Consider the following 13548-nt stretch of genomic DNA (forward strand, 5'->3'; position numbering starts at 1 on the left):
TAAGAATAGAATTTGAGTTGGTAGGCTTCCCCGTTGAAGACCCCCCACTCATGAGTTGAATCACTCATTTTAGCATATTCTCCATGTCTCCTCATTAAATATCACCTCTGTGCCTAATATTCCAATTCCATGAGTTCAACAGCTGAATACATGGGAAGCCTATTCCTCCAGTCTCTGCTGGTATGAAGACACATTTTTAAAAAATCCAATTCAATCAAATCAAGTCCAATTCAGAGTCTCAACAAGTGAGACATTCCCGATCCAAGCTGACAAGACAGGGTTCTCACCTCCTGTCTTGGGCTTGATCTACATGATCCAAGCTGATTGGAGTAGGCATTGCACCTCCTCCAAGGCTTGATCTCATTTGCATCTTAGCCAAAAGGCCGAGATGCTGCTTTTAAAAATTGCTTCAAATGAAGCTAAAATGTAACCTAATGACTTCAACCAAGTACAGCATGTCGATACTACACTTGATCTTAGCCAAAAGGCCGAGAAGCAATCTATTTCCCACATCCCCCTCATGCTTTGTGAATTCACGCCTAGTCCCCACACTGTCTCACATTGCCAGGTCCACATTAAACACGATATAACTCACCTCACACCAACCCACCCCGGTGAAAGCATTTCAGTCTATGCACACAGAAGCAAGTAATGCACGACATAGAATTGAGCAGGGCTGAGGCAGAGGAACAGAAAGAATGAAGGAAGTTCACAGGAACTCAGAGGTTAGTTTCAATCCAAATTGTTCTCCTTGTTTCCGTTGTCAAAAATGAAATTTTGTGACTTTTGCAGGCAGTTAAAGGGCATGCCACTTGAATAAAAATAGTTTGACAAACCTTCTCTAATCCCACACATAACACGTGGCCTGAAGGCATGTTAAAACGTTACACAATTCTGCATGATGTCACCGTGACCAAAAGGACAAATTGCTCTTTCTCGACACTGCTTGTGATGCCTATCGCTTTAATTTTTGAACAGTAAAGGAATTAAGGGTTATGGTGAGTGGGCGGATAAGTGGAGCTGAGTCTACGAAAAGATCAGCCGTGGTCTTAGTGAATGGTGAAGCAGGCTCGAGGGGCCAGATGGTCTACTCCTGCTCCTAGTACTTATGTTCTTAAGACAGTACAACAGAAGTGGGTCAGCTGAGCTGAGAGATGAATGAAAACTGAGAGCGAGTGGTCACCATGAAGATGGAATCCTCTCTCAGGCAGAACCATCAAGAAGTCTTGCTGTAAGCATGTAAGGACTGGAGCTCTGCCCCAGGGCAATCTAGATCTGCAAACCTTCTGCACCTAATTTCTGTTATCAATAAATACCTTTTGTTTCTAACAAAGTCTGAAACCTCTTGACGACACTAGAGTTCCACAGTGGCACACTGGTTAACACTGCTGCCTCACAGCGCCAGGGACACGGGTTCATTTCTGGCCTCAGGTGACTGTGTGGAGTTTGCATATTCTCCTGTGTCTGCGTGGGTTTCCTCCGGGTGCTCCCATTTCCTCCTACAGTCCAAAGATGTGCGGGTTAGGTGGATTAGTCGTGCTAAATTGCCCCTTGGTGTTAGGGGGATTCACAGTAAGAAGTCTCACAACACCAGGTTAAAGTCCAACAGGTTTATTTGGTAGCAAATACCATAAGCTTTCGGAGCACAGCTCCTTCATCAGATGGAGTGGATATCTGTTCTCCAACAGTGCACAGACACAGAAATCAAGTTACAGAATACTAATTAGAATGCAAATCTCTACAGCCAACCAGGTCTTAAAGGTACAGACAATGTGGGTGGAGGGTGCATTCAACACAGGTTAAATATACACATCTCTTTAACCTGTGTTGAATGCTCCCTCCACCCACATTGTCTGTACCTTTAAGACCTGGCTGGCTGTAGAGATTTGCATTCTAATTAGTATTCTGTAACTTGATTTCTGTATTTGTGCACTGTTGGAGAACAGATATCCACTCCATCTGACGAAGGAGCTGTGCTCCGAAAGCTTATGGTATTTGCTACCAAATAAACCTGTTGGACTTTAACCTGGTGTTGTGAGACTTCTTACTGTGCTTAACCCAGTCCAACGCCGGCATCTCCACATCGTTAGGGGGATTGGCAGGCTAAATACGGGCCTGTATGGGATTTTTGTTGGTGCAGGTTTGATGGGCCAAATGGCCTCTTTCTGCACTGTAGGAATTCTATGATTCTACAACATAACAGGCATCAAACACAAAAAAAATCGCCAAACCTTTATTTGAAGCCTCTTTGTAAATAGTAACTGTTCTTAAAGTATCTGAAATTGCCTGTAGCTTTAGCAGTTTTTTGGGTTTTATATAAATCAGAATTGCAATTTGGATAGAACCTCATTGTTGACCACTCCAATGTTTCTCAATCTATCACGAATTTTCCCTTTCGATTAAAAATAGTTTCCCAGCTTTGTCATTACGATTCAATCAAGTTAATACTGTATAATCTTTAAAAGCTTCACTACCCCTGTTAGGTATTCATCTCACCTGATGAAATGGATCTACATGGAGTCATAGGGTGGTTACAGTATAGGAGGCCATTCGGCCCATCGTGTTCATGATGGCTTTCTGCAAGAGCAACTCATTTAGTCCCTCTCCCCCGCCTTCCCCAAGATTTAATGACAATCACATTGAGCTGGTACAATAAAAGGAGATTGCAATGACTCACAGCATAAAATCTCAGTTGATATATGTTCATGATGTCGCTGTGTAAGATTGTTTCATCATTGGAACCAAATCCTCTTGCTTGATGACATCATAGGCTTCTTTATGTGGCATCACAGAATGAGAGAAATCTAGTCAGTCAGAGACGGGAATCCCTGCCCTTCATCATTATCCACACAATGTTTGCAACTCTTATGCTATGGGTTTTGATCAAAGATAAAGGATTTATCATCTGATTAAACAGATCCTCACAACCTCTTCCAATTGCTCAGATGTGTTAAAGGCAGTGAACAACCAATGGCCTGGAACTCAAGTCCTGACCTGTGCTGAAGTAATTGATCTCAGCCAGGGTGGCAGTGAGGGAGTAACAACTGCGCTCGATTCTCCCATTTAAGAAGAGAAGAAAAAGATTCACTCAAGCTTCAAGTCGCCGTCCTGCAGCAGTTGTGCCTGTGTGGACCTTAGGTGAAGATAGGATTGGGCTTAGCACTGCTGTATCCCACCATCGTGTAGTAGCCATCTGATACTCATTGTCTGGACTCACAAACAGACATCGGCTATTTCAGAAATCAGACTACAAATGATACTGTCCTGCAGTGAAGGTCAGTGTCCCTGAGAGATGATAAAATTGGAACAAACATTAGAATCTGCAACTGATTCCCAATTTGGTTAGAACCAGTGGAGGAACAATTAAATCCTGTGATGTGTAGTCATGCAGTTATTATACAGGTTGAAGAAAAGCACAACAAAAAGGTTCAATGTTTGACAAACAGTTTGAGGAGGAGCCAATTTCAATATGACAAAGGCATGCAAAACCTGACCTGAAAGTTACTGGCATTTTCAAGAAGGTATCTCCCTTACTGCAATTGTTATAGTCAAATTTAAATGCAAAGTCTTTCAGGAAAAAAAATGATAAACAAGGAAGAAAAAGAGGCCAGAGACTAAACTTCTATGCTGGTTGCCTGCTATAAATTAGAAGTTTAACCAATTCATAATTTTGCACTGTTTATAATCTGTTGTGTTTTTGGATGACATCAAAAATGAGAAGGTATACCAAACAGGAAAGGCTGAACAGGCTGGGGCTTTACTCTGGAAAAGGGAAGTCTAGGGGGTGGCCTAATGGAGATCTTTAAAATGGTGCAGGGGTTTGATAAGGTAAGAGTGGAGAATAGGGGGAGATCAAAGGAGTCTAAAATATAGGCTAACCACCAATAAATCCAATGGAAAATTCAGGAAAAAGTTACTTCCGGAAGGATTGGTAAGAATGTTTAACTTACTATCACATGGAGTATCACATATATATCTTAAGGGGAAGTTAGCTAAGCACATAAGGGAGAAATGACTAGAAGGATATGCTGAAAGGGTCTTTCCATGGATTATGAGTTAGTTACCTTTTGTTTTCTTCCATTTAACTCAAATACAAAAATCCACTTTGATACAAATTTTAATTTAGATTAGGAGGCAGTCACACACTTAAGGTTGATTAAAGTCAGTTTTTGTTGCTAATTTTTGGAGTGTGGTCAGATTTTATTCTTAGATCTTGAGCCCACGCTTTGCTATCTGTGCGAATGCTGACGAGGGCTCAAGCTCCAGAAGTTGCAGGTTTCACCGGCAAAATCGTGATTTCTGATTTTCCCCATGCCTCGCCAGTGACATCATCAGGTTCATGGCCGTAACTTCAATAAATTGAAATAGAATTAGCCACACCCCTCACCAGATATTAAAACCTCTCCGGATATTCAAACTGTGCCAACATGGCATAACCTTAATGTGAACCTGTCGTGAGGGTCTCCTGGCGAGGGGGCTTAAGGGTAAGTATAACTCCCCAGGGGAGAGGGACATGGCCAGGCAGTGTCCTGGCAATGCCCCCTGGCACTGTCCCAAAGTGGCACAGTGCTACCCTGACAGTGCCACCTCGTGTCAGGGGCAGACTCCAGTGGGAGCCTCATGGGAGGTGGTGGGGAGTCATCCACATGTGAAGGGGGACGGGAGCGGACATGGGAGATGGGTATGTCGGCAATGACCAGGGGTGGGGGGTAGGAAGGGCCTGATCGGGGAGGGGTGTTGCCAGCACTGACTGTTGAGGGGGGAAGGGATCCAGTGATCGGGGCAGGGGAGGGGTTGTGTCACATGCAGACTACAATTGGCGGGAGGGTGTTGAGTGCTGGCTCTGATCGGGGGAGGAGGTGCGTTGAGTGCAGGCTACAATTGGGGGGAGGGGGCTTGAGTGCAAACTCTGATTGGAGGTGGGGGAGTGGGGTTAGGCGGTTCTGATCGGGGCGCTCTTCAAAGATGGCGCCCTGATCTCAGTGCAGCGTCACTGGCAAGGCCAGAATTTATTGTCGAATACTAAATTGTCCTGGAGTGTAAATATAGGAAGAAAGAACTAGGGTCAAATCAGAGATAATCAGTAAAGAACAGTTTTTTTAAAGACTCAAGACAAAGACTCAAGAGAAAGAGCAAGAAACTAAAAAAGGCCCGATTATTTACATAGTTCACCAGTATCACTTTTATGGAATGCATCATCAAACTCTCAACCTTTAGATAGTTTCCTCTTGCCTGTGTATGCTGGATGCTGGAATGTCTAAGTGCCCTTCATTCCAAATGTAACAGCATTGTCTTTAATCTCAATCAATATGTGCCCCTCGGATGTTATCTGAAACTCAATTATTAGACCATTGAGTTTATCATCATTGAATAAAGTAAATTGGACATCAAAACGTTTGAAGTCACTTCATCATCTTAGCCACTAGCTATAAAAATTAAGCTAAACGAAGTTTTTCCCCAAAATGTCATTTGGATAATTATCTGATTGCCCATTAAAACAAATGCCACCATTCATAATTGTGATGTTTTGGTATTCAGGCAATAATTAAATCAGTTTGCAGACGTTTGAGAGCTGAGGACCCCTGTGACTTCGTTCCCCTGAGGTAATTTGCATGTTAATTATCGTGGTGGCTGATGGCTTAGATCGGGAGAAACAAGTTATAAACAGCTTTAATTAGCAGCTTAATCATTTTTACAAGAAATTGCAAAGCACCGTGATACATTAGTATGCATAAAATTAAGCCAGATCAGCATGGATGCTCATGTTAAATCTTCTACACAGAGCTGAGATGACAAGATGGCTGTCTAAGCTTCCAACTCACAAAGCCTTTGCTGAAAGACCATTTAAATAATAATTCCAGAATTCTCTATTTTAGCAGATAATTAGAATTTTTATGCATTAGCTGCAGGCATGGTGCCCATAGATCATCCTGGCACAGTGGTACAATAGAGGGAAAAGCTTAGAGACCACTAAGTCCAAGGATTAAATGAACCAAATTCATTACAAAAAGAGCTAAATGCAGAAATCTGGACACAGTTTATTCCTCTTTATTCAAGGTCCCTTAAATCAAAAGGTTACACTTTCTACCACTAAATTCTTAACTCGCAACGTTACAAATATTATTTGATTCGAGAAACGTTCAGCCTAGAAAGTCCCCTTGATCACAAGTGGACACTGAAGTGGATTATGAACTGAACAATTTGGACCTTGTCTGAACTGATCTAAACATTCTCAGCCACAAAACATGAGACCTTATCTTGAGCAAAGCGCTGTCTACCAAAGGGCTATCTGCATGTTCGTGTGATTAGAAAAGATCCTACTATCTGATGTTCCCCTTGTGTCCTGAATAATATTCTAACTTTAACTAACAGTACCAAAATAAAGCAAATTTACCCAACAATCATCTTCCTTGCTGTCTGTGAGCCTTGCTCTGTGTTGTGTGTTTGTCAGCCCAATAACAGTGACTAAATTTCAGAAGCAATTAGTTCATTGATTACAAAGTAATTGATATGTATAAAACCATAACAAATCTCTAAAACTGTTACAGACTGTGCAGATTGATCTGGCTCAACTTCCTGCTGTCTTATTTGTCACTTTCTCTTCATGGGACTTCCAACTACAAACATCCTATAAAAATACAAGTTCTTCCTAATGCTGCTATCTAAATTGTAAAGGGTAGAAATGTGTCTCATGCTGTGGCACAAAGTCAGTGATAAGGACCTGTTAAAAGCAGTGCCTAATATTCAGCTCGATTGCTGAGAAAAAATGAATTAAATATCAGTAATCATTTTTAAATATTAGAATAATTTTTTATCCCAAGTCCATTTTTCTCATGTCTTCTGATCTGAAGATGTTACTTTTTTAATGACATGCATGGGATTTTACGGCCTTGCTCATCTCGAAACCATAAAATCCTGTCCGAGGTCAATGGACATTTTCATTGTCTGTCCCTTACCCGCTCCGATTCTGTGGTGGGTGGGGCGGTAGACTTCCGGCAATTCTGTTAATTTATACCATCAAAACAAAGATCAGATAAAAGTCATAGTCACCCTCGCTTTCTACCTCCATCTTTCCGCCATTCCAAATTTGACAGAAGGTGGCAACCCTACCTGAGACTTTAAACATGGTTTTACAAAAATCTTTTAGCATTGCGTCTTCTGGGTTGTATTGCAATGCTGGCTGTATAATCTTCAAATCATTATAAGCTGTATGGCAGAATACAACAAGTAATAGTTTCCAGTGAAGTCTGTAATTTACAAACAAACTGATTCTAGTCATAGAATCCTACAGTGTAGAAGGAGGCCATTCGGCCCATCGAGTCTGCACCGACCACAATCACACCCAGGCCCTATTCCCGTAACCCCACATATTTACCCTGCTAATCCTCCTGATACTAGAGTCAATTTAGCACTGCCAATCAACCTAACCCGCACATCTTTCGGACTGTGGGAGAAAACCAGAGCACCCGGAGGAAACCCATGCAGACACAGGGAGAATGTGCAAACTCTGCACAGACAGTGACCCAAGGCTGGAATTGAACCCGGGTGCCTGGTGCTATGAGGCTGCAGTGCTAACCACTGTGCCACCGTGCCCCCCCCCCCCCCCCCCACTGTGGGAGGCTCCGGCCCAGTGAACAATCTGGTGTCTTCTCTGTTACATTGAGGTCCCTATGTAATAAACAAGCTGAATTTAGTACAACCCTCCAGTGAATTTACTTGTGATTTAAAACCTGGCACCGATATTACAGATAATGTTTTTCCTTCATGAGGTTTTCAGTAATGTCTGACCTCAGAGTGTTTTTCTTCATTTTTCTGAGGATTTGACACATGCCTGGTTAAACCTCCATGCACTTGTTGATGTTGTCTAGAAGCACATTGGCATTGCTTCCACATTCAGTGAACATTTCAGGGTTTGTTGGAGATGAGGGTTATAGAAGTGTCAGAAGTACATTTCAGCGGCTTGTAAAGAAAAACCAAAGACGTAAATGTAACGACAATAATAACTTGCATTTATATAATGACTTTAACATAATCAGATGTCCCAAGGCAGTGTACAGAAACTTAAAGCAACATAGAATCATAAAATCCCTATGGTGCAGAAAAGGCCATTCAGCCCATTGAGTCTGCACCACTCTCTGACAGAGTATCCCACCCAAGCCCTTTCCCCCACCCTATCCCTGTAATCCCACACATTTCCCATGGCTGTTCCATCTAGCCTACACATCTTGGGAGTGTGGGAGGAAACTGGAGCATCCGGAGGAAATCCACGCAGACACGGGCAGAACGTGCAAACTCCACACAGTCACCCGAGGCTGGAACTGAACCCGGGTCCCCGGTGCTATGAGGCAACAGTGCGAACCACTGTGCCACCGTTCCATCCCAAAGAGAGAGACATTCAACCAAGTGATTAAATGCTTGTCGAAAGGGGAAGATTTCAAGAAGTGATGTAAAGGAGGAGAGCAGTGGAGGGATGGAAAGGCTTCAGGAACGAGTTTAAAAACATAGGTCCTAAGGGCTGAAGGCATCGCTGCCAATAATAGTGCAAAGGGCAGGTGCACAAAAGGCACTCTCAGAAGATTGTAAGCTGAAAGCATTTTCGAGACAGGGAGGTGTGAAGCCACGTGAGCATTTGAACATGAGGATGAGAGTTCTAAAATTGAGGTAATGGTGGACCAGGAGTTACCATGGGTCGCAGGGGGTGATTGGTGGATGGGATTGGTGCAGGTTAGGATGCTCCAAACGTCTTCTCAACCAAGATGCGATATCAATCCCTTCCGCTGATAATGCTGCCCCAATCTATCTTGGTTTCCTCTCTTGGAAGAACTGATGCCTATTTTTTTTTGTTTTCAACCTAAATCTATGTACTGAAGGCCTTAACCTGGATTTCTTAGTTGAAATAAAAATTTCTTGCAATCCCCTACCATATGTGAGACAAGTGTCACCATTTCTAATTGAAACCATTTAGGGTAGCTGGAGTTGAGATTGGTATACATTGTCCCTGTTTTTCAAGGTGTAAAAATTTAGCAATGGTATTGAGCAGTAATACTACTAGATTTTTGGGGTCAATTTTAGACAGCTCAGATAGATGCTTAAAACAAGCATCAAACCTTTTGAACATGTCAATTCATGACATATTCAGGCCAATTTTTGGGCCTCTTGGAGAAATTTGCTGTTAATGAACAGGATACATGAGCAGGATTGATGAGCAAGATAGATGTCAAGCTAAGGTTTGTCGGTGACCCCCGTGACTTTTTTAAAATTCATTCGTGGGACATGGACATTGCTGGCTGGCCAGCATTTATTGCCTATCCCTAGTTGCTAGAGGGCAGTTGAGAGTCAACCACCACATTGCTGTGGCTCTGGTATCACATGTAGGCCAGACCGGGTAAGGACGGCAGATTTCCTTTCCTAAAGGACATTAGTGAATCAGATGAGTTTTTCCAACAATCAACAATGGTTTCATGGTCATCAGTAGATTCTTAACTCCAGATATTTTTTATTGAATTTAAATTCCACCATCTGCCGTGGCAGGATTCGAACCCGGGTCTCCAGAACATTCACTGAGTTTCTAGATTAATAGTCTAGCGATAATACCACAAGGCCATCGCCACCTAAAGATGAGTTTAATTACGGTCGACACATTCAACCTATTCTTGGCCAATTCGAAGCCCATCCAAAACTGATTCATGGGACTTACCTGTGGTTTGTAGCTGGCCCAGGGGTGCAGAGCGAGCATCTGCAGCTTCCCAGTCTAATAGCAAGTCCTGAGACTCAATTTCAGGCAGACTGCTTGTTACTGATACAGTGATTGTTCCGTGTCCCAAGTATAGATTGGCAGGTCAGTCGGTGCTATTCCATTTCCACCCCTTCAACTCTGCACTGGCTACCCCCGGCTGGATTTCTACATTACCAGTATTATCCTGTAGGAGACAGTAAATAGTTTGAAGACATCCAGACTAGTCTCCCTTTTACTGTGTTGCGATCGTTTCTGATAACATTACACCAAAGTAGATTTTTGCAGTAAGTTATTTATTTCAAATGCTGCTACAACTAAAATTAGCCCTTCGTCTATGTACCAAACAGGCAGTCTGTGTATCAGTAAGTATTTAATCATAATGAGTAACAGAAGGGACAGGATGCCTCCAGTTCTGAGTAAAATGGACAGGCTGTCTTTCAGGTTTGAGCGAGGCAATCTTGGCAGCAATCAAAGGGATATTATTCAGCCTAATTAAGGGAGCCAGCCTCTTTTATACAGTAAAAGGTAGATGTAAATACAATGGTTTTATTTGTTCAGAATTCACTGCTCTATAACATGTCAGGCCACAAGCAGATCATGCAAAGTAAGTTCAGTTCCCTGCCAGCTCGATGCAATTGGCCATAATGAAGGTTTTAAATAATTGGTTGCTCAAAGCTTCAATATCACTAAGCTTTAAAAGGAGTAAATTCTGGAGCAAATTCCCAAATTGCCCAAGAGCAAATTCCAAACTAAATCATAATCATACAATAGATCTGATATCAAGGATGAGAGGTTAGGGGCCAGACACTTGGCAAAGACGGTTGTTGCACCCCCCCCCTCCCATCCCCCCACCCCCCACATTATCACAAAATGTCATCAGAAAAGTTGCAATTACAGCACACTGGGATTGAATTTAAAATAAGATAATGAATGCTTGTGTGCTTTGATTTCTAGGTTGACGTAAAAAGCAAGTTGTCGTGGTAGAAGGAAATTGTAATTAATGACAGTTGTTTCACATTTATGTCCCAATAAACACATTCAAAAATAAACCAGCTTATTTTAATATTTCATGGAAATAAAGATTAAACTCAAACATAAGCGAGTAATAAGGCATGGAACAAAATGGCAGTTCTGAAGAAAAGTCATATTTGTCTCGTAATGTGAACTCTGTTTCTCTCTTTACACGTGCTGCCAGACCTGCTGAGTATTTCCAGCATTTTGTGTTTTTATTTCAGGTCTCCAGCATCCGCAATATTTTATTTTTATTTTAGAACCGAATGGGATTGGATTAAGAGTGTATTTAACTAAAAAATCTGAAAATAGTTTAGTGTATCAGGGCAGAGAAAGTTTAGTGGGGGTAAAGAGATGGATTCAAGTGAAGATGGATCAGGATGCTGATAGTTCAGAGAATAGACAAGTCGGTGAAATTCTTTTCTGTAGAAAAAGGATTAGCGTCTTATCCTTCCATCTCTGGCAGTCCAGATTGGTGGGATTGAGAGCTTCAACTCTACTCACTGTAAAGTTGTTTATAAAATAATTTGGAGCAGTCTGAGCCGGTTACTTGGTAAGGTGAACAACGCAACATAATTTCCAATTCTTTTCTTGCACCTAGTGGTGCACTAAGGCAGAGTTTCATCTGTTTCCATCGCTAGTAATTCCCAGAACAGGTCACTAGTCTGTCGCCAAGGGCTTATAGCAGGAGGGTTGCAACTCTACATCAAGCATGGTTGACCAGAAGTCTCTCCCACTCTTACCACCAGCTATTGGTGTTTTGGAAGGATTTACAAGTTGGCACACTTAACCTGTTTGACTGCATTATGAACGCACCTTCCTTGTCCTCCTCTAGACCTGAACAAGGCCATATCACATATGGAGGCTGTGAGCCAGGAATTCTTGGGATGCAAATGTCCTTCATTTAACAACATGGACCTCCTCCATGTTGAATACAAAAAGAAACAAATGAAATAGGCAAAGATGCTATTTGCATACGCATGGTACATCATATTGCACAGTGGCATGTTGAGCAAGTTTAGTTCCGATTGGAGAGTGAGAAAGTTTGATTTTGATTTGATTTATTATTGTCACATGTATTAGTATACAGTGAAAAGTATTGTTTCTTGTGGGCATATACAGACAAAGCATACCGTTCAAAGAGAAGGAAAGAAGAGAGAGAGTGCAGAAATATTGTTACAGTCATAGCGAGGGTGTAGAGAAAGATCAACTTAGTGTGAGGTAGGTCCATTCAAAAGTCTGACGGCAACAGGGAAGAAGCTGTTCTTGAGTCGGTTGGTATGTCACCTCAGACTTTTGTATCTTTTTCCCGACGGAAGAAGTTGGAAGAGAGTACGTCCGGGGTGCGTGGGGTCCTTAATTATGCTGGCTACTTTGCCAAGGCAGCAGGAAGTGTAGACAGAGTCAATGGATGGGAGGCTGGTTTGCGTGATGGATTGGGCTACATTCACGTCCTTTTGTAGTTTCTTGCGGTCTTGGGCAGACCAGGAACCATACCAAACTGTGATACTACCAGAAATACTACTTTCTATGGTGCATCTGTAAAAGTTGATGAGAGTCGTAGCTGACATGCCAAATTTCCTTAGTCTTCTGAGAAAGTAGAGGTGTTAGTGGGTTTTCTTAGCTATAGTGTTGGCATGGGAGGTTGGGGGGAACAGGACAGGTTGTTGGTGATTTGAACACCTAAAAACTTGAAGCTCTCGACCATTTCTACTTCATCTCCATCATCCCCATTAATGTAGAAATATGAAAGCATGATGTTAGTGGAAACCTGGCAGTGCACTGTGTTATGTGAGTCAAGGTGAGTTGCTGCATTAGAAATGTTCTCAGGGTTCCTGCTCTCCCAATGGATGCTGGACAGAAGCCTTGCGGGTGATTTTTACTTAGAATGGCAACTGGAAACTGGCGACATCAGATCGGCTGTGCTCACACTGTGCCTGATGTATTCTTCTATTGGCTAATGCGCATCTAATCAGTTCCCTGCCAAAACTGAAAATCACACTTGGATTTCAGCTGAACGTACAGAACAGGAAAAGTTCAGAGGAAAGTCATTGCTGTCATCTCTTGAGGTTCAATCAGCAGAATACTTCAGTTTGGTAGAAAATGCTGAATAAATTAAGAAATCCTTCAAGGAAAGTCCATCAGCCCTTTTACCACATCTCGGTCCCATTGACTGGTGACAGGCTCCTCACTGAAAGCCAATTTACAAAACAAGACACTTTACTGCAGCAGTATCAAACTGGAGTTGTGGACTCACATTTTAAGTAATGGATAATCCTAGCATTTTCCTACAGAGGGCACTGGTGCATTGAGAGTGGCTGCGACAAGAGAGGAATTGTTTCTGTAGAGCTGTTGGGTTGAATCACTTGTGATGTAACTTCTAACTGGCAAAAAAAAGTGATTCATTCATGAACAAGTAGTTATTGAAACTTTTATTAAATTTACAAGGGTTTTCTTACATTCATGGAGAAAAATAATAGCAGATTTTGGCAAAGATGAAATAGTCTGGATGTTGGAAATCGGAAACATAAACAGAAAATATTGGAAATACTCAACAGTTCAGACAGCATTTGTAAAACTGAGTTAAAGGGCTGAATGTTCTCAGCCTGTTGGCGGTGAGCTTGGAGGTAGAAGAGTTAGTGACGGGGTCGGTGGGGAGGGGGAGGGGGGGGTGGGGTGCAGGGTGGGGTGGGGGGTGGGGAGAGGGGGAGAATGTTGGGAGGAGAGCCTGTTTCTTTCTGTCCCCATGGCACTGTGCCAGTGGTGGGAGGCTTAGAAGCACAGCTATCCACTGGGCGGCC

At 42.4% G+C, this 13548-nt stretch overlaps 1 non-coding gene across 1 annotated transcript; it reads right to left on the reverse strand.

The window, feature by feature from the left end:
* Positions 1-308: 308 nt before the first annotated feature.
* Positions 309-500, reverse strand: LOC144510278 (U2 spliceosomal RNA). Its single transcript, XR_013500592.1, has one exon. It is a non-coding gene; the product is annotated as a U2 spliceosomal RNA (small nuclear RNA).
* Positions 501-13548: the final 13048 nt, after the last annotated feature.

The sequence above is a fragment of the Mustelus asterias genome, chromosome 22, assembly GCF_964213995.1.
Source record: "Mustelus asterias chromosome 22, sMusAst1.hap1.1, whole genome shotgun sequence".
Lineage (NCBI taxonomy): Eukaryota > Metazoa > Chordata > Chondrichthyes > Carcharhiniformes > Triakidae > Mustelus > Mustelus asterias.